The sequence below is a fragment of the Eschrichtius robustus genome, chromosome 19 (genome assembly GCF_028021215.1).
Source record: "Eschrichtius robustus isolate mEscRob2 chromosome 19, mEscRob2.pri, whole genome shotgun sequence".
Lineage (NCBI taxonomy): Eukaryota > Metazoa > Chordata > Mammalia > Artiodactyla > Eschrichtiidae > Eschrichtius > Eschrichtius robustus.
In genome coordinates, this window is record NC_090842.1 from 21,837,891 (window position 1) to 21,860,698 (window position 22,808).

The 22,808-nt window shown below is 44.1% G+C and overlaps 1 protein-coding gene across 2 annotated transcripts in view; it reads left to right on the forward strand.

The window, feature by feature from the left end:
• The window catches only part of CDH11 (cadherin 11), a 143,880-nt gene that overhangs the window by 60,710 nt on the left and 60,362 nt on the right, over nucleotides 1–22,808 (forward strand). The window contains exons 2-3 of one of the 2 annotated variants that reach the window (XM_068529016.1): nucleotides 229–356; nucleotides 18,035–18,122. The gene's annotated coding sequence lies outside the window, so the exon portion shown is untranslated. The remainder of the gene's footprint in view (nucleotides 1–228; nucleotides 357–18,034; nucleotides 18,123–22,808) is intronic. The other variant, XM_068529015.1, reaches the window with a different exon arrangement.

Below are 22,808 nucleotides of genomic sequence, written 5' to 3' on the forward strand. Positions count from 1 at the left end.
TGCACAAATGGTTCATCAAACCATCCTGTGGGTACCTCTAAATCCATGACAAGTTTTTCCCACTTTGCACACAATTGTGATAATTTGTTTACATCTTTCTACACCTGGACTGTTATTGTCTGAGAAAAGTGTGTCCTATGCAACTGTGTACCCCCAGTGTCTAGTAGTGTATCACTTTATTGATTCATGTCACCTCTAGGTTACTAACGATCCTTTCACTTTTTGCAGAAATCACTGTATATTCGGCTCAGTGGCCTCCTGACGATCATTCCTGTTGCCATTTGTTGAATGACCAATCAGATGGGTGGAGTTTTGCGTTATAGAAATTGGCAGCAAGTATCCAATGGGTGAAGAAGGTAAGATGGACCAGCGTTACTGAGTGTTTCAAATGTAACTATATTTGTGGAGATGGAAATGATGGCTTCCAGGCCCATCACACAAACCTGCTGTGGTTTGAACTTTCACAAATCCAGAGTAGAATTTGACAGGGAAGTAGGCCTGGGCTTTGAGGAATGTGATTATTCACTGTTGTTATTGGGTTATCTCTATGGAGCACCTATTATGTTCCCGTACAAGGATGATGGTAGTTTTTTGTTTTGGGGTTTTTTTTGACTATAGAAGGTTCAGAGGAGAAAGAAGGAACTAAAGGGGGTTATAATTCCTTAGCAAGAGCTCGGCTGGATAGACTGACTAAGGCAACCGACATGTTGTTTTTTTATCCCCTTTTCTTCTTTTGAAAAGAATTCTCTAAATATGTACAAGGTGGCTTACATCCCACAAGAAAAAGAGATCGCTAGGAGGCTGAACCTTTTAGATCTCAAAAGACAGAGCACTAGATCATAAGGCAGGAGGATGACTTCAGTTCCAAGCCCTGGCTCTGCCGTTCATTGTCTGTGTGCCCCTAGGTTAAGGAGCTCTTCTCTGGGCCACAGGGTGGTTGGATCCAGAGTCTCTAACAGTCCTTAAGTCTTAGGATTCTATGAATGTATTTACCTCCTTTATCTGCTCAGTGGTAACTGGAGCTATATTTTATAGGATGTCCAAATAGTCAAATAAAAATTTAAGAATTAATTCTACCAGCATGACTTTCCACACTTTAGTGTCCTAGACCCATCCTTCCACGTGTCGGTGGCTCATCTCCACGTGTGTGTCCACCAAGTGCCTTAAATGCAGGGGCCAAATACAAGTCATGATTTTCTCCTCTAAAGCTTTACCTTGTCCTGTGTGCCACATTTCAGCCATAGCACCAAAATTCACTCACATCCAAAACATGGGAGGGATCCCATATGCCTCCCAACCCCTACCTCCAATAACAATTGATTCCTGTTGATTTACTCTCTGACTATCTCTGAAACATTTTTATTTTTCTCTATCCCCACTGCCACCATCCAAATGCAAGCCAGATCCCCTTTCTCCAAGATTTTGCCGCAGTTGCCACCTAACAGATCTTTTTGCCTCCAGTGTTACTTCTCCCCCCGTCAGCTCCAGCATGATCCATCTTTCATACATAGCCTGAACAGTGTCCCTAAATCCAGAAATTATGTTACTTTGCTACTTAATCGCTTTCGATGTTACAGATCTGAACTCCTTCTCGGGCTTCTAGGACCCTTCGTTGATGGGGCCACTGTTCTGTTGCCCAGAGTCACTCTCAGCTGCTCTCTGCACACCAAGCCCTCACTGGACACGTCCACTCTAGGATCTACTATAAGGCACAACCTTTATTTCCCCAAAGCCCAGTAATCTCCCTCTCTTCACAAGCTAAGTTTTACTCATTTTATACCTTCACTTGGACCTCACTATCTCTAAGGAGTTCTTTCTGATCCCTGAAGCCTGGGCTTTGGGTGTCTCCTAGGCTTTAGTCATCGAGATTACACCAATTACTGTGATTCCCACATTGGGTTGTAATTGCCTGTTTAGTTGTCAGTCTTCCCAGCTAGACCTGAAGGTTCTTGAGGATTGGCCTCATTTTGGAACCACCAGGCTCCCAGTTGCAAGCACTGTATCTGGCGCAAAGTAGGTTCTCAATAAATATTTACTAAATGTATGAATAGAGACTTTAAGTATAGTTTGAATAGAAGATGAAGAAGGGGAGCTGATGTTACCACAGAGAGAAAAGTCACAATGTTGACAGCTAACAGGTACTGAGTACTTACGATATGTCAGGCACATAAGGTCTTTAAAGGTATCACCTCCCTTAATCCTTGCAAAAACCTACTGTGATAGATTCTATTAATATCCAAGATATTACAAATGAGAAAACCGAGTTTTAGAAAAGATAAGTAACTTGCCTATGGCCATATTGCCATACTTTTATCCTTGGACGTTTTTATCCTTGGAGGTCTGACTTTAGCTAGAGCTTTTATCTTTGACTACTCCTTTCTTTTGTCTTCCCCAGAATTAATCTGGTCCATTATGGACAAAAAACATTTCCTCCACGTAAGGCTTAAGACTTTTCCTGCAGCCCACACAAGCTATTTTTACTTAGATGGTCAGCCCCTGTGACTGGGGCGTGTAAATCTTTGGTGATTTTCCAGGTGTTTTACACCCATATTTTAATGTGGGTTTGTTCTGGGACAAAATTTCAATTTGGGGAGCCCCCCCAACTCTTTCTCCCACGTTCTGGTCAACGTTTGTCATGGGAATAAACCAATGAATGAAAACACTCTTAGTGAAGGCAGAGCCACGCTTTCCTGCAAATGTACCAATATGACTTGGAAATTATGTGGCCAGCTCCTCTCACATTAGCATATTTTGCACTCATTTGCTCTGAAGCCTGGCTCAGCAGAGGAAACGCATCCCTCCTCTGGAAATGCCTGTGAATGATGATCATCTCATTTCTGCCAAGCCAAATGGGTCTCTTCATTTCATCCGACCTTTGAATTCTTCAGTAGGACTTGCGGCTGACATTTCCTTTTTTTCTTGGTAATAGGGACAATTAGAATGAGGTATCAATGAAACAGAGTCAGAAGTTAAATAGAAAGTACTTCAATTTAATTTCTCTTCTAGGAAATCGTTTAGGTTTTTTTTTTTTCCACTTATAAATTAAGAACAGCCTGTTTTGAAGAGTTCTGCATAGCTTTTATTCCAAAGAGAGGAAGGTAAACTATTCTAATGTTTGTAGCACCCTTAAAAAAACACAGCATGGTACAGATGGAACAGTCCTTTGATCTTTCAGGATAATCTTCTTGTTTTAGACATAGGATTTTTTTTTTTTTCCTAGAGGGAGGGAAGGACTTGGATCATACTATAAGGTTTTGGAAGAGCAAAATGAAACTTACCTACAACTTTGGCTCAAGACTCAGATTCTTGATCCCCAATCCATTCAGGATGGCAGTGTTTCTTGAACAAGTGCCTGTGATGTGCCAGGATACAGGCAGGGATGAAAGGCTCTTTCCCTTTCTTCAAGGAGCTTACAGTCAAGGAGCTCTGTATAAAGCACTCAGAATCCTAGTGGGAAGGAAAGAGAGGGTGATGGGAGGTAGAGAGAAAGACTTTTCACAAATGGCTGTGAAGTGGTTTGGACTTAGGGATCAACTCTCTGGCTGACTTCTAGGGAAATCCACTTGAACTTCCATTCCTGGTACATTTTTCTTACTTAGGCACCTCCTCAGAGCAGGAGAGGAATGACCTGAGTAGCTACAGGACAGAGCTTCCTGGCCCTGCTACCTCACTGAGCTTTTAGTAGGGCATTGGGGCACAGATTCGAATGTCTTGAAGCGAAAAGTATTTGCTGTTATACTCATGACAAGTGTACACACGTTGAGACCCTCCTGACTGATAATCAGCAGGGGCTGCTCATCACAGGCCACCCAATTATCTTTCATTTGCATAAACATTTGTATAAAAATCAATCCCAAAAAGCCCCTTGGGGGGGCAGCTCACCTGTGCTGGAGCAGCCACCAGGCTCTGCATTGTCCCTGACAGTGTGAAATGTCGGCAGCCTGCCTCCTAACCCCCTCTGCCTGCTGGGTCTGTCTGTGAAAGCACATTTCCTATTTTTAGATATAGGCCACTGTGGAGAAAGAGGCCAAGTATCTGTCTGTAGCTGGTGCCCTGAGAATCATAAACAGACACTCAGTTCACTTGCTGACTCCTCTGCAGATCTTCAGTGTGTACAGTGTGACTGTCACTAATGCAATCAACTAAGGGATACAGGAAGCTCTCATGTGCCAGGTAATGTAAATATCCCACCTTTGCCAGAATCGGTACTAAAGGACAAACTTCAACCGAAGCCATGGTTCTCTGATCTTGCTTTATTTAAGGAATGGTGAACAAAGTGCACAGACCCTCCTGATCAGGACAGTGAGAGCTGATGTTCGATGCAACGCCCATGTGCAGACGCTGTGCTACGTGTGTTATGTTCATTGTCTTGTTTGACGTCAGCAACGCTTTGGTATGTGCCGTTGTCCTGATTCTTTTCTGATGAGGACACGGAGGTTCAGAGAGGTGGATGAACTTCCTGAGGGCCAAGCGATGAGCCATGTGTAGGGCCGGGGCCTCCACGCCCCAGTACAGTACCGTAGTGTCTCCAGCGTGTCTCTTCCAGTTCTTTGGTGTCTTGCCTTCTGGTCTTAACCAAGTTGGATGGTGGTTATATTACAATTCTTTTGGTGGTCATATCATAAATCTCCATGTGGGTTATAAAGGAGACAGACCTAGGTGCTGCTGGCTAACGCAGCAGTGTGCTGCTGAATGTAGGCACTGAGTGAGAGGTAACCCATGGGGACAGGAAAATCATCAATCATCTCTTGAGAGCCATTCCTATTTTAGGCCTTGGACTAGGTGCCGATACAACAATAAACGAAATGCACATGAATCAACACGGCAGTTGTACCAAAGTCATGTCTTTAAAGAGCACCCCTTCTTGTGATGGAGCCAGGTCAGCAGTAAATAACCATGGCTTAGAGTTTCTTAGAGACAGCTCCATGGGTTCGTAGGAGCACAGAGGGACTGACTCTGATAGAGAAAATCGGGGAAGGCTTCAGTGAGGAGGTGACCTTTGGGTTTCGATGTGACGTATGAGTCAGAATTTACCAGGAGACAATCAGGAAGGATTTTTCAAGCAAAGAGAAAAGTGCAGAAGTTCTTGAGCCAAAATATTCATGAGTAGGTGGTCTGTTTGTTTGTTTATGTAAATAGGTAAGACAGTTACAAGGTCTACAGAAAATTAAGTACCCTTCAATCCCTATCTTCTAGTCTGTCAGTTTCCTTCCCTGGAGGCAACTACTATTTTCAGTTTTCTACGTGACCCTCCAGAGAGCTTCCAGGCAGCTACGACGCTACAACCACACACCCATGTACTCGCTTCTTCCATGTTTGTATACGTAGGTGGTATCCAACTGTAAACACTCGTATGTACACTGTTCTACACCTTGATTTTAAAAAGAAAACTTTATTAAGTTTCCCCCCTTGTTTTTGTTGCTTGTTCTCTGACTTTAAGCTTTCTTTAAATTTTAAAACATTTCAAACCTACAGAAAAGCTGCAAAAATAGTAAAATTAATTCTTATAAACCCTTCATCTTGAGTCACTGATTTTTTTAAATCATTTTCCCCATGTTCCATGCAACAGCTGTGTGAACATAATGCCTAATCGAGGTACAGCTTGGACGTCAGTTACCCAGACACTTAGGTGAGCTTCTTCTCTCTCCCCAGCACTTACTTAGCAAGATAACCAAGATGTACTTGAAACCAAGAATACGTTCCTCTCTTTGTCAGTTTCCCTGAGATGCCAGAAGCAGCAAATGTACCCCCAGGATGGAGATGGCAGGAGGGGCCCCTCTTTGGGCCACTTGCTACCCACTTGATGCTCATCTTTGAGAAAGGATCTTCCGCTGTCTCATCAAGTAGGGGAGTCTCAGGCAGGTGATCACGCTCTCTGCACACTTGCCTTCTGGACCCAGTGGTCCAGGATGGGAACAGACAGTCCCGCTGAAATCTACTCACTTCATTTCCGGCAACCAGCCACGTAGATAGTGTGACTTTTCTGTTCTGCTTGTCAGAGTCTACACGGCATCTCAAAGGCTGGTGTAGGGTTCCCTCCTTTTAAAGATCAAAGCACTTGAACACTGCTCGTTTATCTGTGCATTTCCTCCGTGCATTACATGGCAAGGAATAGTTTGTTCTCAACGTGAGAGGGACTTTGAGTACAGTGACAGGCAGGAAGTAACCCAAGAAGACAGTGTGATATGGTTTTGCCGTCAAGTGCTCTGGGCCCAGGAGGATTGTTTTCAGGTATTCATTCATTCACTCATTCACTCATCAAATAATTCCTGAAAGACACCGTGACATTCTTTCATGCTTTGTGCCAAGGCCTATGCGTGCTCTTTGCAGGCTGGGTGCTCAGTGTCTATGGGGTGATAAAACATATCTGGGCTGAAGAAAGTAGGTGAACCTGAGAGGGGTCAGGTGGAATCACCAGGGAATGACTTCCTGGCCATTCAGTAATTGATTTATTCATGTATCAAACACATTTACTGACTGCTTACACTGTGCTAAATCCGCACATTCACCTGTGACTAAGATTACTGCAGTTCCTGTTCTCATGGAACTCATAATGCCAGTGAAGGGGGCTCCCCTGACCCCCTTCTAAGTCTACCTGTTTTCTTCAGTTGGGCCCATCAGGAAGGTTCAGCTGCTCCCAGAATGTTTCAGGACAAAATCAGGCCATTGCCCATCAGCCTCCCAGCCCCATGTGATTTCCAAGACAGAGACTCACCATTTCCTCCAGAGGCTACTAACCCAAATTACCCTGTGCCCTGTGGGGCATGCAGAGCTCAAAGCAGTTTGAGACAGCAAAGAAGGAAGGGTAACAAGATATATTAAAATCAGCCACCCATTAACCGTGTCTGCTGAGAATCTAGAAGGCTGCAGCCAGACACCTGGCAAATGCCTCCATTTGAAGGCTTTAGAAAAATTGTGGAGGGGCCAGTGAGTTCATCGTTTCAAGAGGCTCTGAATTTTAGAATCTAAGCACCATTTGAAATGATGTTAGGTTTCCATAGCAACAGTTCTTATACTTTTTTTTTTTCTTAAAGAAAACAAATGTTTAAAAGTTTGGCCACATACCTGCAAGAGCTAGAAGGAACCTCTCTAAATGAAAATCTAGCAAGTTCCCTTAAGTATCACATTTCTGTCCATAACAGATGATATTTTAGACCTCTCAACATTCCCATTCTCTTTTCAGAATTTCCACTTGAAAAATGGACCTAGGAGCATTGTTACTCAATACCCCTAAACCACTTGCATCATGCTTTGGGCAAAGAAAAAGCCCTTGTCGCTTGTGTAGTTGCATTCTTGTCCAGGGTTTGCGCTGGACCGCACAGTGGCAGGGAGCAGCCTGCGCTCACACGGGAAGGGCCAGGGTCGCTGGTGACCAGGTTCATGGGAGCACATCCGGCTCCCTGATCTCTTCCCGAGTCCTCCTCCGCCGAGCTGCAGCAGGATAGATTCTTCTAAAGTCTAAATTGTATCAAGTTCCTTCAGTCTAAAACTCCAAGCTTCAGAAGTTTGCGGTCTTTCACAGGATAAATTGCAGGTCCCTCCGCCTGGCTCCTAAGACTGACATGATCCAGTCCCCACCCCCTCTCATCTCTTGAAGCCCCTATTCCACCCTCCCAGTTAACTCCCCATCCATACCATATTGCTGAGGGTCCCTGTGCTTCATGATGCTTAACACTCCATCCTCTTGCATCAGTTTTCCTTCTCAGTGTCCATTTGTCTGAAGATGCTGAGAAGGATCCTCTCTTCCAGGTTCCTGACTCCTGAGTGCCTTGGTTCCTTGGGGGTCTTGATATGTCTTCATGGGCCCTGGGCATCTTTGCCTTTATGAGCTCCTTTTTCTATTAAAAGAATTAAATGTTATATTTTATGGCTGCTTTGGTATGAAGATGAATATAATCTTTACCCTCAAAGGTCAATTTTCCTTCTGACCTTAAAAGAAACTGAAACTTTCCTGTGAGCCCGTAAAGGTATTGTGGACCTCAGGCACAATACTTCTACCTAATGGAGAGGCCTCAGGGGCTTGGCACTTTCTGTTCCCTCAGTCTCGGTCCCTTCACATGCCTGGCTCTCCATTATTTAAGGCCTTTCCTGATGTCACAACCTGTAAAGGCACACCCACCACGTGGTTATTCGGTATGTCATCATTCTGTCTTATCCTTCACAGGAGTCATCATAATGTGTGAATATCATGTCTATTCCCTTTCATGGTTTACTTTTTTATTATCTGTTTCCCCCATGAGAGTCTAAGCCCCTCGAGGTTCAGAGACATGGTCTGCCTTGCCCACCCCTATATTCTCAACATCCAGAGCAATGTGGTCCACACTAGTAGTAGCTCAGTAAATATTTCTTGAATGAATGACTAAATCAACACCTAATTCTTGAATGTTTCTCTTATGGGTCGACAGGAATATGATGGTCGGTTGCCTGTCTTAGAAAATTGTGTGTGGCCGAGGGCTGGAGCGTGAGCTTCTCCGTGCTGCTGGGTTGCTCAGAATTTTCAGACGCCTCTCTCTCTATTCCTCATTTTCTCCCTCCTCTCTTGCTCTCGCTCTCGCTCTGAGTTCCTCCTGGGCCACCATTCACATTGGAGTGGCATCGGTTCCCGGAGCACTCCACTCTGGGGATGCCAACAGCTGCATCATGGCTTTCCCGCGTGTGCATCTGAGCATTAACACAGGCCTTTCGGGCCTGCTCTGGCTTGCCTGACCCTAATCCCACCGGGAAAGAACGTGCATCTGTAATACTCTGGAAAATTGGGGCTGACATGTAGCTTGGTACCCAAAGAGGTTTCACTCAAGCAAACACAGAGAATAATAGCCATGCACTTAAATGCTTGAGCAGATATCAATTGGAGGAACGTTCCAATAATCCGTGTTTATAAAGCCCATGAGTATGAATTTTTGAAATAGCACTTACCCCACTTTATTCTTGACAAATGATGTTTGTAGCCATTGAGATATTTTATTCCAATTATGTGCCAGTGTTGTGGGGAGAAGGCTTCTGACAATAGCAGGACATAAGCCATTTTTACTGTGCCTCTATCACTATTCCCGTTGCTAAACTCGACTGGACAGTTCATTAAGATGAAAAATTAACAGCACATGCTTTGGGGAGAATAATCATGGAACATGACAGCTTGTGGAGGCACTGGCATTCAGAGAAGCAGACAGATGACAAACGTGCTGGTCTTCGGAAGGAGTGGTGATTGGCCAGTCGGTCAGGAGCCAGGCATTTACTGAGCGCCAACTTGTGTGTTCAGCCCTGAGCTGAGGTGCCGGGGGAAAGAAAATGCAGGCAACACGGCCTTTGCACTCCAAGAACGTACCATCTATTTGGGAAGGCTGGGGAGATTTCAGCTGTCAATCTGGAAGCCCCAGAGGGGTGTAGATCAAATGCCTGACACTTTGGTGCTGACTGTAAGTTCAGGAGTAATTCAGTGTGGACTTTGGAGAAGATTTCTTAGACCTTGAAGAAGAATAGGATGTTGATTAGTAAACTGTACTCTAAATATAGTAGCTGCTAATGGCTATGATTTTGATTTGGGGAATTGGTGAAATGTTCTAGAATTAGATAGCAGTGGATTAATGTACAACTTTGCAGATTTACTGAAAACATGGAATTGTACACTTTAAAAGGGTGGACTTTATGTGAATTATATCTCAAGAAAGCTGTTATTTTTTTTAAGTGCTAAATTACAGTAAATCTTGTTCAGGGAGTTGAGCTTAGTTCCAATAGAAAAACGGGATGGGACAGACTGACATTGATAGGAAGGAAGCTCATACCCATTTTACAGATGAGGAAGTGAAGGGTCAGATCAGCTCCTGCTTTGCCCATGAAGCCACAGTGAATAGTGGGGCTGAGTCTTCACCTCTAGCCCTTCTTGGCTCCAGCACTTAGATGCTTCCCATACCACGCTCCTGGTGCCCAGAAAAAACAGACCCTGGAATATAACAATAACACGAATGACAACAGTGACAGTGACTTCCCTCTGTAGAGCACCCTCGCCTCTTTTTTCTCTCATTTGTTCTTACGGTACCCCTGTGACGAGTGATCAGTATGAGTGTGCCTGCATCTGTGGAGGTGGGGTGTGTCTTAGGAGAAAAGGAGGACCGGGAGAAAGGAGATCACATCTGCTTTCCAGGCTGCATAAAGAACGCTGAATTCTCTTCTTCAGGCATTCAGGGTGTTTCCACCTCCACTTAGGGCTCTGTCTCTCCCTGGACCTTTATATGCATCCTATTTCTCCAGGGCAAGCAGAATTTCTAAGTGAAACCACAGAGATGTGGAATCCATGGATATTTAGAAACAAGGCTTGGAATTGGGTGTCCTGTCCGTTAAATATAGAAGTCAATGCTGTTTCTCTTCTCCTCTGTAGAAGGAGCAGATACACATTTCTATTGTAAAGCACACGTCTAGATTAAAGTCACTTAAATCATTATCTCCCCTGCAGTTCATAAGAGAGCTTTTGATGTCATTCTCAGCTTACTAGCGTAAATAATGGGTCAAATTCTCATCCTGTTGGACAGGATGGAAATCTGACTCAGGATTTGTAAATACTGCTGCATTTCATTTATTTTCACGGGGACATTTTCTTCCCCAGCAGACAGTGAAATAACAGCATCCTGGGAAACAGCCTGTGGAGGAATCACGATGCATTAACCTAAGCAGTGAGATCAAAACAGAAGCTCTGTTTGCGATCTCCCGCCAGAGCCCAAATCCCGGCAGTCCCCACTGTTTGGCTGCGTTCAGGAAGCGTAAATAAAAGTAGATCTTTGTAGAGTAAAAAGGAGCTGAGATTTAGGAAATGGGAGTCTTTCTCAAGCAGCAGACATCCTCTTTCCCAATTTCATTACAACTTTCTTAGCTTTTAAAGAAGTTAAATGAATAAAAAAGTAATAATAGAAGATTAATACTTCCTGAAATATATCCCTGCCTATTTCAGAGTGTTTGCTTTTTTCCCCTCATTGAAGGGTCTGGACTAGTGGCCTGACTCAGGGGTGGGAATGGCCAGGTTCTAATCTTGTTTCTTGCTGGAAAGTGACTGCTCTGTGCTCCTCTTTGCTAATTTGCCGAATGTGGTCAACAGTGGGGTGATTATTGTAATTGCCCAATAATCAGTGTCTATAGGGATTTTGTGACCGTTGACGGAGCTATTACCTCTAATGCACTTAGAACAATGCCTGTCACATAGAGAAGGCTTCCTGAACAGGGCTCAGGGTGGTGGTGATGGCAATGCCTGAGTCTACACAATTCTAAATATCCAGGTGTTTCCAAATTCAGGTTCCTGTAGACAGAAGTTCGCAGTGAATGACGGAAACCAGGTCACAGCCAGGTTTGCACAGCACAGGCATGCAGGTTTGCCCTGGAGGGCCGGCTTCCCCTCGAGCTGGCCTGAGTGTTAGCCTGTGAACATGGCAACAGGCACGGCCTCCCTGGGCTCTGCTGGCGCCACGTGCTGGTTCCCATGAACAGGGTGCCCCTCTTTGCAGAAGGGTGGTGCCAACTAAAGTGTCCCACAAAATACAGAAGAAGCACAGTGCACGGGGCGGGAGTGGTGTCACACAAAATGACCTGGGTTGGAATTTCGGGTCTTCCTCTAACTGTGACTTTGAACAGAACAGTAACTCTCTCTTGTGCTCGTGTTTTTTGTTTTTGTTTTTAATGGAGCAGGAAGCAGTGACCGTCTTGACTGTCTCCCAGGGTTGAAGAAGGACTTGCATGTTTTACATTGTGAAACTGTACTTTCCTTCTCCTTGCCCAGCGCGATGTAGCTCAGCACAGAGGAGAAGGGGCCACGGCGTCCCCCTCTGTGCATCATCTCAGCTTCCTTGTGAACCGCTACGTGTGACTTCTGCTGAGTGCTTTAACCTCGTTAAGTTTCTGCTTTCTCATCTGTTAAATGGGCGTATTAGTTTCCTGCTGCTGCTGTAACAAACTGCCACAAACCTAGTGGCTTTAAAACAACACAACTTTATTATCTTACAGCTGTGGAAATCAGCAGCCTAAAATGGGCCCCATGGGCTAAAATCAAGTTATCCATAGGGCTGTGTTCCTTCTGGAGGTCCTAGGGGAGAATCTTATTACTTGTCTTCTTCACATTCTAGGTGTCTCCTGGGTTCCTCGGCTCATGGCCTCTTCTTTTGCCTTCAAAGTTCATCACCTCATCCTCTGCTTCTCTCATCCATTCTCTCTCTCTCTGTCCCTCCTGCCTCCCTTTTATAAGGACCCTGTGATTACACTGACTCCACCTGAATAATCCAGAATAATCTGCCCATTTCAAGACCCTTAATTAAACCACATTCACAAAGTCCTCTTTGCCTTACAGTTTAATACATTTATAGGTTCTGGGAATTAATACATGGACATCTTTGTGCTGGGCATCATTTGTACTCACAGGACTGTTGCAAGGATCAAATGAGACAATGCATGTAAAATACTTAGCACGGTTCCCAGCACACAGTAATAACTCAATACATGTTTATTCTCCTCCTTAGAATCACTGATAATGACATTTGCTTGCATACCTCCAGGAGACAGCTAGGGATTGCCACAGTTGTAAATGCCCAGCTCTGCACGCTGGCAGGAACAGTGGCCTTGTTTGGCCGTGGCTGGAGGCTTCCACTCATCTTAGCCCTGTAAGGAAGCCAGTCTGCGAAGATACTTCTGTCTGAATAATACTCCCTCCAACAGAGTTAGCCTGACCAAGTTTTGCCTCTTTTCTAAGCTTCAGCTTTCTTATTTGTAAACTGAGGTTAGGGGGAGGAGCTTGACTCTGGGGCCCCGGGGTTCAACGGTTCTTCTGTTGAAAATCTATGAACTATAAGAAATGATCACAGGTGAACCAAAAAAAGTGCAGGTTGGTGTTAAGGTATGCTTACTGGCTTCTCAGGGAAAACAGCCCATTGCAAAACAACAACAATAGAAACAGCTATCATCTTCTCTTGCTTTCCATGAGCCTTCATCAGGGTTTCTAACTGCGGGTGCTTCTGGCTCAGGCTGGGCCATGTGATGACGTAGACAGGAGGCTGGCACTGGGTGCTTTCTGTAATGTGTGGATCCCAGGTAAGTGAGGATGTGAGCTCAGGTTTCCAAGATTAAGGTGGGGGCTGAATTCTTCTATTTAGAAGATACATCGTTCATGGATCCAGGATTGGAGAGGAAAAAAGCAAAAAGAGGAAGATGTCTACTATGTGTCAGACATGTAGGGATGCTGTCTTTGTATCATTTAATTCCCACCACTTTGCCTGGGCTGGGGAGCATTTTATGTCCATTTTTCAAATGAGAAAACAGAGTGTGAGAAAGATTGACTAATTTGCCTGAGGCCTCACAACTGGTAAGTGACTCGAGAAGAAGGAAGTTGAATTAATACTTCAAATCCAAAACGGAGCTTCTTAGCTATAGCAGTGAGCCTTCCTCAGTCTGGGCGATCTGGCTTTCTCTGGTACATGGCAGGCCACTGTGAAGTGACTTGGTCAGCCCCCTGAATGTCTCCACTCTCCCTCCCTAGTGGACAGAAAGCCAAGGCCACAGTATATTTCATCATTTCCTCTTTTACCCAAATTCTTGTGAAAAAAATCTCCATCTGCCCTGTCGTCTCCTTTACAGCCCTCTGTCTTCCCATCTCAAATCCCTCTTTTTCCAAGTTATTTCAGGCAAAGTCGAGTGAGGGATGTTTGCAAACAAGTTGAAACCCTTGCATCCCAGTGATCCCTCTCGCCTCTAGAGTTCACCTCCCATTGGAAGCTGGACACTCGTTGCCTGTGGCACCATCTTCACTGATGATCTCTCTGGGACTCTTCTGGGGGATCTGTGTTTTGAATCATTTTAGAAGTGGCAAGAGCACTGTCTTGGGAGAATATTGGAAGCTCGTCAGAGCCACCCAGAGACAAGATGGCTGCAGGCCGTGAGGAGGTCCTGCCACTTAACGTGGGTTGTGGTGAGCAGTGACTTGTAACTCTGATGAGATGGGTCTGCATGTCTTCTGTGACTCAGAAGCTGCCTCCAACAGGATATTTGGATGCATGGATTCAGGTGTTGGCACAAAATTAATCTCTTTAATTGCAAACCACAGTCCCTACAGAGGAGGAACACAGCAGGCACCTTCCAAGCAGGTGCAGTATCAGATCCAGCACCTCTAAGAGCCCTGAGCAGAATGAAGCCAAGCCTTGAATCAAACACAAATCAAGCCTTGGATCTGACCTGGTGCAAGGTGCAGTGAAAGTCAGGAGGCTCTAGGGGCGGAAAAAAGAAAACACATACTATAGAGTATTTTTTTTTTTTCTCTATGAGAAAGGCTGTACTAATTGGGCAATCCTTAAAGTCAAATTGCTTAAAGTGGAACCTCTAAGATCAGATGGTCAGGGGTGGTATTAGTTGTGTGACCTTCAGTGAGTTATTTAACCTCTCAGAGTTTCAATTTTTCACCTATAAAATGGGGATAACAGTAGTAAAAAACCCATAGGGCTGTGTGCAGATTAATGAAATAAAGCACGTAGACTGCTAGGTGCAGTATTCAGCATGGAATAAGCACCCCGTGATTGTGAGCCCCCCCTACCATCGGCTGCTGTTAATCAGCTGTGTCCTCCTGGATGAGAGGAAGGCCAAATGGGAGCTGATTTTGGAAACCCTGATTCCCCTCGAGGAAATTTTTTCCTTTCTTGGGGCAGGATTTTCAGCCTAAGCCCTACTCTCAGATAGCAGCCTTCACCTTCACTAGTATCTCTGAACATTAGTCTGACTTATTCTTTCACTCTCCATCAATAAAACGAGGATAATAATAACCCTTGCTTTTGCTGGCTGATGTGTAACATGAGCTAATGTGTGTGAAAGTCCTTTGTAAATTACAAAGTGCTATAAAGTATGAATTATTATTGTGATTGCTCCATTCTAGGCATCTCATAAACAATGCAGAAAATTAAGGATGAGTACTACTGGTATTCAAAAAGCATTTATGCCTTTTTAAGTGTGTGACTATAAACGATCAGCAGATGGACTTGATACTGCAGTCTTCAATCTGGCTTAAATACTGCCCACTGAGGGCAGCGTTCTAGCAGGGGCAGTGCCAGCAGGCAGTGGAGCATAATGGTTAGCGGGGGCAGCTCTGGGATTCCACCAGGTTTGAATACCAGCCACTGATGTGCTTTGTGACTTTGCCCAGAATTACCGAAGGACTTCTGAACCTCACTTTCCTAATCTGTAAAGATAGTAATTCGTACCTCACTGAGTTGCTGTGAGGGGTAAGTAACATAATGATCATCAAGCTCTGGACACATTACCCAGTATGGTGATCTGGAGGACCTAGAAACCTCCCTCATTGCAGCCCCCTTGCCTTCTGACTGACAGGTGTGCTCTCTTTCACCTGAGGATTACCACTGAAACGCTAGTCAGAGTTAGAGCCCTCGCTATCTCCTGGGCTCCCAGCAGCCTCACCGAGGCCACTGCCACGCTCACTCAGCAGCCCAGCACCTGGCTTGCCCTGCTGTTGTTCAGGCCTCCAAGGTCAGTTCCAGTATGGCCAGGCCTTTGCAGATTCCAGTGCCTCCTATTGATAAATCTGTGTGTGTGCTCAGTGGGGTGGGGCATGATATAGAGCAGGAGACCACCTATTAAAGCCAGTGTGAACAGCCGGAATTCTTGGCCACAACCCTCCAGTGGTGAGGGGCCCAGCTGGACTCCAAGCACCGTACGTTACCAGCCAGATCCACCTGGACAGTCCAGACACAGCCACGTGCACACTGATTCAGTGACAAACCAGAGAAATGTAAAATTGACCTCAACACTATTAAGTTCTAGGGGCCGAGGCTTTAATGCTGACAGTGATAAGAAATAGTATTTATTGAGCACTTACTACATGCCACATACAGTGTCCAGCACCTCACAAGAATTATCTGATTTAATGCTCACAACCACCCAAGGAGAAATGTGCTATACTATTCCCCCACTTTTCAATTGAAGGCATGTGATGAGGAAGAGCAGAGGTAGGCTTTAAACCCCATGCCCTTGGCCACAGCAGTGCCCATGGCTCATGGGGTGGGGGGGTGGAGGCTCATGGCCTGGGGGCGGGTGACTGGGAAGAACTGACAATCACAATGGTCTTGCTCAGCCTGCACTCTGCCCTTCTCCTTCTGTGTCAGTGTCCTGGGGCTGCCATAGTAACCAGGTACCACAAACTGGGTGGCTTAAACAACAGAAATTTGTCTCACAGTTTGGGAGGCCAGAAGTCCAAAATCGAGGTGTTGGCAGAGTGGGCTTCTTCTTGAGGGCTGTGAGGGAGAATCTGTGCCCCGCCTTCCTCCTAGCTTCTGGGGGCCTCAAGCAGTTTTTGACTTACAGATGGTGTTCCCCAGTGACCAAATGTCCCCTTTTAATAAGGACAGCAGTCATAGTGGATGAGAGTCTACCCTAATGACTTCATCATCATCTTAACTTGATCATCTGCAAAGACCCTATTTGCAAATAAGGTCACCTTCACAGGTACTGGGAGTTAGGAGTTCAGCATCTTTTAGGGAAACAATTCAGGCTATAATACCATCCAAGCTCATTTCTAGGGTTACCACTTTAGACACAAATGTGTCCACTATAAGTCTTTTCCCACAGACTCAATCAACAAGTATTCATTGAATGCTTCCCACGTGCTCAGTATATCAAGCTACCCACTGGAAGTAAGATGATGAACAAAACACATGTGACCCCCATCGTCATGGAGCATGGATGATGCACTCTTGGAGAATTTCAATCACTAGACCCTCACAGTCCTACAGCTAAGCCTTGTATCACTAATTCCAAATGCCTCATCTAAAGGGATAAGTGACTGTAGCTTCATCGTTCTGAGTAAATCTAAAGAGAGAGTAACCGGACATAAATATTAATATTTGATTAACTTCATTTGCATGTACACATCTCCAGTTCATCCATTGCTTTGCAAAGTGGCATGTGATTTCTTAAAGTCTCTGTGTGTTTTTTTCCCCTAGTTTACTGGTAGGGTGTCATCACAGGCCTCCCAGACCAAACACTGCAAATAGAATGATTTTAACCAGTGTACCACTTATTAGATGGAAGAGCAATTAGCCTGTGCTCTGTTTAATTAAGCCTCACTTGATGGGCAAACGTTTTCTTTAACGGGCTTGCTGTCACCTCCTCAGTTATTTAAGGCAGGTCATTTCACAGCAGGGGGAAGAAGAGAAAGAGATAGGAAAAAAAATTCTCATTTGCTCCAAGTCGATTGGTCTGAGGAAAAGCTTGGCTGTCTAGAAGATGCCTAATTGCCTCTGTGATCCTGTGTTTAGTCTCTATTTAGTCTTACGCTTCTTATTGAAACGCTAATCAGGGTTAGGTCTCACCTCTTGAATGATTTTGTAAAAACTTGATATTCCTCTGCTTAGCTAGGAGTGTCTGCATGCAAGTATAATGCCACTCCGACTGAATGGAAAGATAACTAATGCCCTTAATTTTGCAAAGAGGGCTCTGATTTGGTACATACAGTACAGATCAGGGGAAATCAGAATAAAATTAATTTCCTTCTTTGCATAGGCACCACCTCTGTTATACCAAGAGCCACTTTTCTTTGGCTGAGTTTGTTGGGGATTTGGAGAATGCTTGGAACGTGTATTTGAGCTTATTTCCTGTAGCTGGGGTCAAATTTAGGTTATGCCATTTTATCTGGTGTCAGAACTTGGGGAACTTAAGTTCTTTGACTCTCCACTTCATCTGTCAAGTAGGAATAATTATCCCTACATCACAAGACTGTAAGGAGTTCAAGTATCATTCATGCTCCTAGCTCAAGGTCTAACATTGCAGGCATGCAATACAATATATTACCTGCCTCTCCCTTTGTTCTCTGTCCCTTCCCCCAACCACCAACCCTTCAAGGTGGGACAGATGTGGTTGGTTTTGGGTTTTGTTTTTCCCCCACAGTCGTAACACACTCACCTTAAATCTGAGTCATAGGCACTCTGCTGCTTCTGAGTTCTAAGGTCTTAACACGTCTAACGATGAAAAATGACTAACTGAAGCAGACACCCATTTATTTTGACAGAGGAGAACCACAGTGATGGACATTTGGCTATTTTTGCATGGTCAACTGACTTGCTGCTGACTTTCCGTCTTTGCATGCTGCAGTACAGGTATGAATCCATGCATTGCCTTCACCTGCATTGGCCAAAGAGTAAACGCTATCAGTATTATAATTATTATTTATTATTTCTGCTTGTGGTCTGCCTTGTGCCTACCTTTCCTGCCTCACCCACTTCCTCTTCTTGAGCAGTTCCTGTGCTTTCACAGTCCCACATTCCCATTGTTACCCAAACACAGCATCTAATTCCATGCCTTAGATGTTTGTTCCCGCTGGTCTGACCCTGAACATCCGATTCATTCATATATTTCAAGACTTAATTCTGGCTTATCAAGTAAGTCTTCTCTGACTAACCACATCCTCGTGCCCTCATTTATGTGAGTCTCCTATGAGTTCTCTCAGCTCTCTCATTTCCCCATCAAAGAACCTTCCACATTGTTTCCCAATTTTCCAGTCTGCTGCCCAGCCTGCCGCCACCACCATGAGACACTCGGTGACTTGAGGACCATGACAACATCCTCTTGTTATTCCCTCTGCTTAACTCAACACCAGGTTCCCACTTCATGCTGAGGGCACGTTTGGCAAATGCATTTTTATTTATTTGTGTGTGTGTGTGTGTGTGTGTGTGTGTGTGTGTGTGAATAAAGATCCATGAATGCTGCCTTATGAAATGACCTTGGAAGTTGCCTGCTAATCCAGCATGGTACATGCTCCTAATATGAATGATCCTGACTCTCAGATTTGGGTATTGGTTATTTTCTCAGAACCAGTGTCAAGTCAGAGGATGAAAGAGAACATTATTCCTAATTCCTCAATCATTAGCACTATAGATAATCCTTTCATCCTTAGGCCTTTTACATTGTAGTTCACCTGTCAATATCCAGTGGCCTATTCTACCTTCTCCTGGGAAATCTAAAATCCTTCCGTGGTTTTCTCTGACCTCAGTTACACTGATTTTAAAAGTTCCCAAACTGTCAACATTTACCCAAATGTGATCTCTTCTGCCCAGTGATGTTGCTTCCGTGAAGAAATAGGCAAGAGAATTCTGAGTTCACAGAGAAGATATTTGAAGACAAAATGATTCTGGAAATCAGGATAAAAATAATTTGAAGCTTGAAGATTGGCTTACCTAGTCCCGTTCTTTATTTGTACAAATGTTTCCACTTTGTCAGACAAAATACAGGACTTCCAGTTAAATTTGAATTTCAGATAAACAACAAAGTGTTTTAGTATAAATATGTCCCCCAAATTTTATAAGACATACTTGTACTAAAAATAACTGTTGTTTCTTTGAAACTCAGATTTATTTGGATGTCCTGTACTTTCATTTGCTAAGTCTAGCACCCCTGCTTTCCACTAAAGTTAATGACCTGCCCACTATGATTTGATAGGCTTGACATCAGGCATGATAGGGTTGGAAACACGCAGGCTTTCTGAGACCCAAACCAGTATTCATTCCTATATCATATGATTGGGAGTAGAAATTTTTCTACTGTAACACAAAGGGCTTTTGGCAAGTTTGTGATCCTAGAAATCTGCCCCACCTTAGCAAAGCAAGAGTTGATTCAACACGCAACCCAACTCAAGAAAAGTGAGCCATATTAAAACAGTTTTATCAAGGGTAATTGCAACATAGTTTTGTCAGTTCAGCACACCACAAGCCTGACTGCAAATGCCGGGTGTGTGCCCATTGAGGCCAGGCTCTCTCTAAAAAAATTGCTGTTGTTTTCTGTTGTGTAGGACGTTGAGAAAGTAACAAAAGCAACTGTATTGAGGATTACCAGAGCCATACAATAGAATATGGGCAAACAGTTTACTCTGAAGCCATCCATTTATCCAGTATGCATGATGTCTAGTTGTCTCCAAAATAAACTCCGATTCTCCATGCTCACTAAGGAACTGACTTAAAATTCTTTAGCCAGTTATAAGTAAAAGAATTTTCACTATTCTGCTATAATCTGAATTTCTCCTCTTTATCATGCTTTCTTGTTCCAAGATGGCTTCACTAGAGAAAAAAAAAAATCACATCCTTGTCTTAAGGTCTTCATTACTCTTTTTTTTTTTTTAACATCTTTATTGGAGTATAATTGCTTTACAGTGTTGTGTTAGTTTCTGCTGTATAACAATTCATTACTCTTTGCAGAAAAAAAAAATGTATCTTTTCTCATCTACCTGCTCAAAGTGCAATCTCAGTGCCAAGTTTGTGACTTGTAATGATTTGAAGGAGACATTGCTTCTTTTAAATATGTTCAACAAAATGTCTGCTTGCTTTTTCTTATGACCCCAGGAAGATATTTTTTGGATTTTGGTTTAGATATGTCTGGTGTTTCACTCTGAGTGTTCTCAAAGTGAAACCTCCGTCCCCTCCTCATGTCAAGAAACCTATACTCTATACTCACTTACGGTAAGAGTCACTTTTCAATCTGGATACAATCTGAAAAGCCACTCCGTTTTCAGAAAACTCCTGTTGCCAGGATGCATCCTGGGTAACACTTAAATCTTTCCTCTCCTGTAGGAAGATCTTAATGGTTACCCAAGAACTGAAGGCTGGGCATCTGTTGAAGAGGGTGTACAAGCTGGTGAAATACTGACATAAAATAAGAATTTAACTTATGTAGCAGCCAAGGGTTCAGTTCACTCCCTGCTGGATAAAACATGATTCAGCAGCAAGGTGCAGAGACTCTGCCATAGGGCCTGTTGGGACATCTCAGCTGCAGAGTGGGAAGGGCAGGAAGTTGAGACACAGGCGTGTGTGTGTGTGTGTGTGTGTGTGTGCGTGTGCGTGTGTGTGTTTGGTTGGAGCGGTTAGCTAGAATAACTCTAATGCAGTAGAAAATATTAGGATCCCAGAATCCCAGAGTCCTTGCTCTGGGTTGGTCCAAAGGGTATACATCTGAGGGAGAAGTACAGTCATCGCCAGAGTTACACAGCAGATACAGGCAGGAGGCAGCATCATTTACTGTCTCCTCTGCCCAGATAGAAGGGAGACCCCAAGAAGTAGGTAAAAATGCCAGAGTCAGGGGCAGACCCCAAGGAGGAAAACCTGGCATGGCCTAGGTACAACCTCAAAGCCCTAGGCAGTCCAACTGGGCTTATCACCAGAGAAGCAGTCATGGTGAGGATTAGGTAGTGGGTTTCCAAAGAAACAAGGCATCAACTCATGATGTGGAGGGCATGGCTTCTGAGGAGGGATAAGAAGGGGGCTTTAGTACTGCCCTTCCACTTCTACATTCCAAAATTCTACCCATCTGTTTCCAGATCTAGGTCCTATTTCCTTTCTTGGTGAAGTGGCTATGCCATCCTGAGTATATTTTGACCTCTCTGAATGTTCATCTTTACTGTTCATTTTAATGAGCTACTTAATCTGGGGTTGTTAGTATTTTCTGAATGTGTATATTTGTCAAATCAACTAGCTTTCAAATTCTGAATATTCCCTCCCCAACCCGCCCCGACCTTGTGAGTTCTGGGTGGAATTTATTAGGTTGCTGGAATTTAGATCTTAAAACGTCTATGCATAGAAGAGATGGAGGATGGGAATTTAGACCTTGGGGATGCAGAGGGTCCCAGCCTGGGATACCCAGTGAAGAGGCTGGATTCAGAAGCAGGAAGAGACTGAATGAGGAGACCAAGTCATGTTTCTATGTCCCTGAGGGCAGCCATCCTTGAGATGCAAGAGTGGGCATCTCTGTCATGGATGTCTTGCCAGGAAGGCTAAGTAAGTCCTTGATGATAAAGTTAACGACTTATACAATAACTACTTTGTTGTTCAGTCTTCATCTGCTCCTTGTGTGACTGGGGCAACTCTGGTCCAAGGGACTTCCCCTTAGTAGGTGATGCTAGAGAGCCCATTCCACTTTACCAGCAGTACCATGGATTGCAAAAATCTGCCCTTCGGATAAAATCGTTTTGGAAAGAGGTACTTGATTAAAGGATGTAAGATTCTTGAGAGCAAGGGCAGAACCCATCCCCTGCTGCACATGCTTCTCCTGGGGAGACATCATGGCATACCTGGGAAATATCCCATTGTACTTCGTCACCTTGGTGCTCTATACACTGATTAAAGTTTTAATATTTTTTGTTTGTTTACGTAATTTTGTTAAAAAAAATAAAAAGGTTATTGTCACCTCCTCTCCATTTGCTGTTAAAAACAGGATTGAATCTCCTTTGCAGTGTGGGTATTGAAGCAACCAGTGGTCTTCCTGTCAGAGAATACTTCTGGGCCTCACCTTGGATGCCCTCAGATGAACTGTTGATGTGTTGGACTTGCCTCCATCAAGGCATAATCCTTCCTTCCATGAGCTACATACCTAATCTTTTCAATGATGATTAGCTCATGAGATCTCACAGAGCTATCTCACGTTGGGCTGGTTCCTACTGTTGGAAGACATTTATTGTCTGGCTGCCTTCCTATAGTTCCCTACACCACTTGCATATTATTACTCATTAGCACTTCCTTTGAGGCTGAGGCAGTGAAGGATGTAGAGGAAAATTTTGTTCTAAAGTGGAAAATATTGTGAGAGAGAGGTTTGGAAATCATGATTCATTCCTTCAAGGACTGTTTGGAAGAGTGGGGCAGGCTGGAGAACACCTAGGGAAGGGTTGGGGCAGTTCCTCTAAAGAAATGTTAAGGGACTGGTTTTGTTTGAAGTGGAGATTTAATTGCAAGACTCTTGGAGGAAATATGCACTCTCTAAAAATGCTAGTAACCTGAGTTCCTTGAGAGCAAAGAATATGTTTC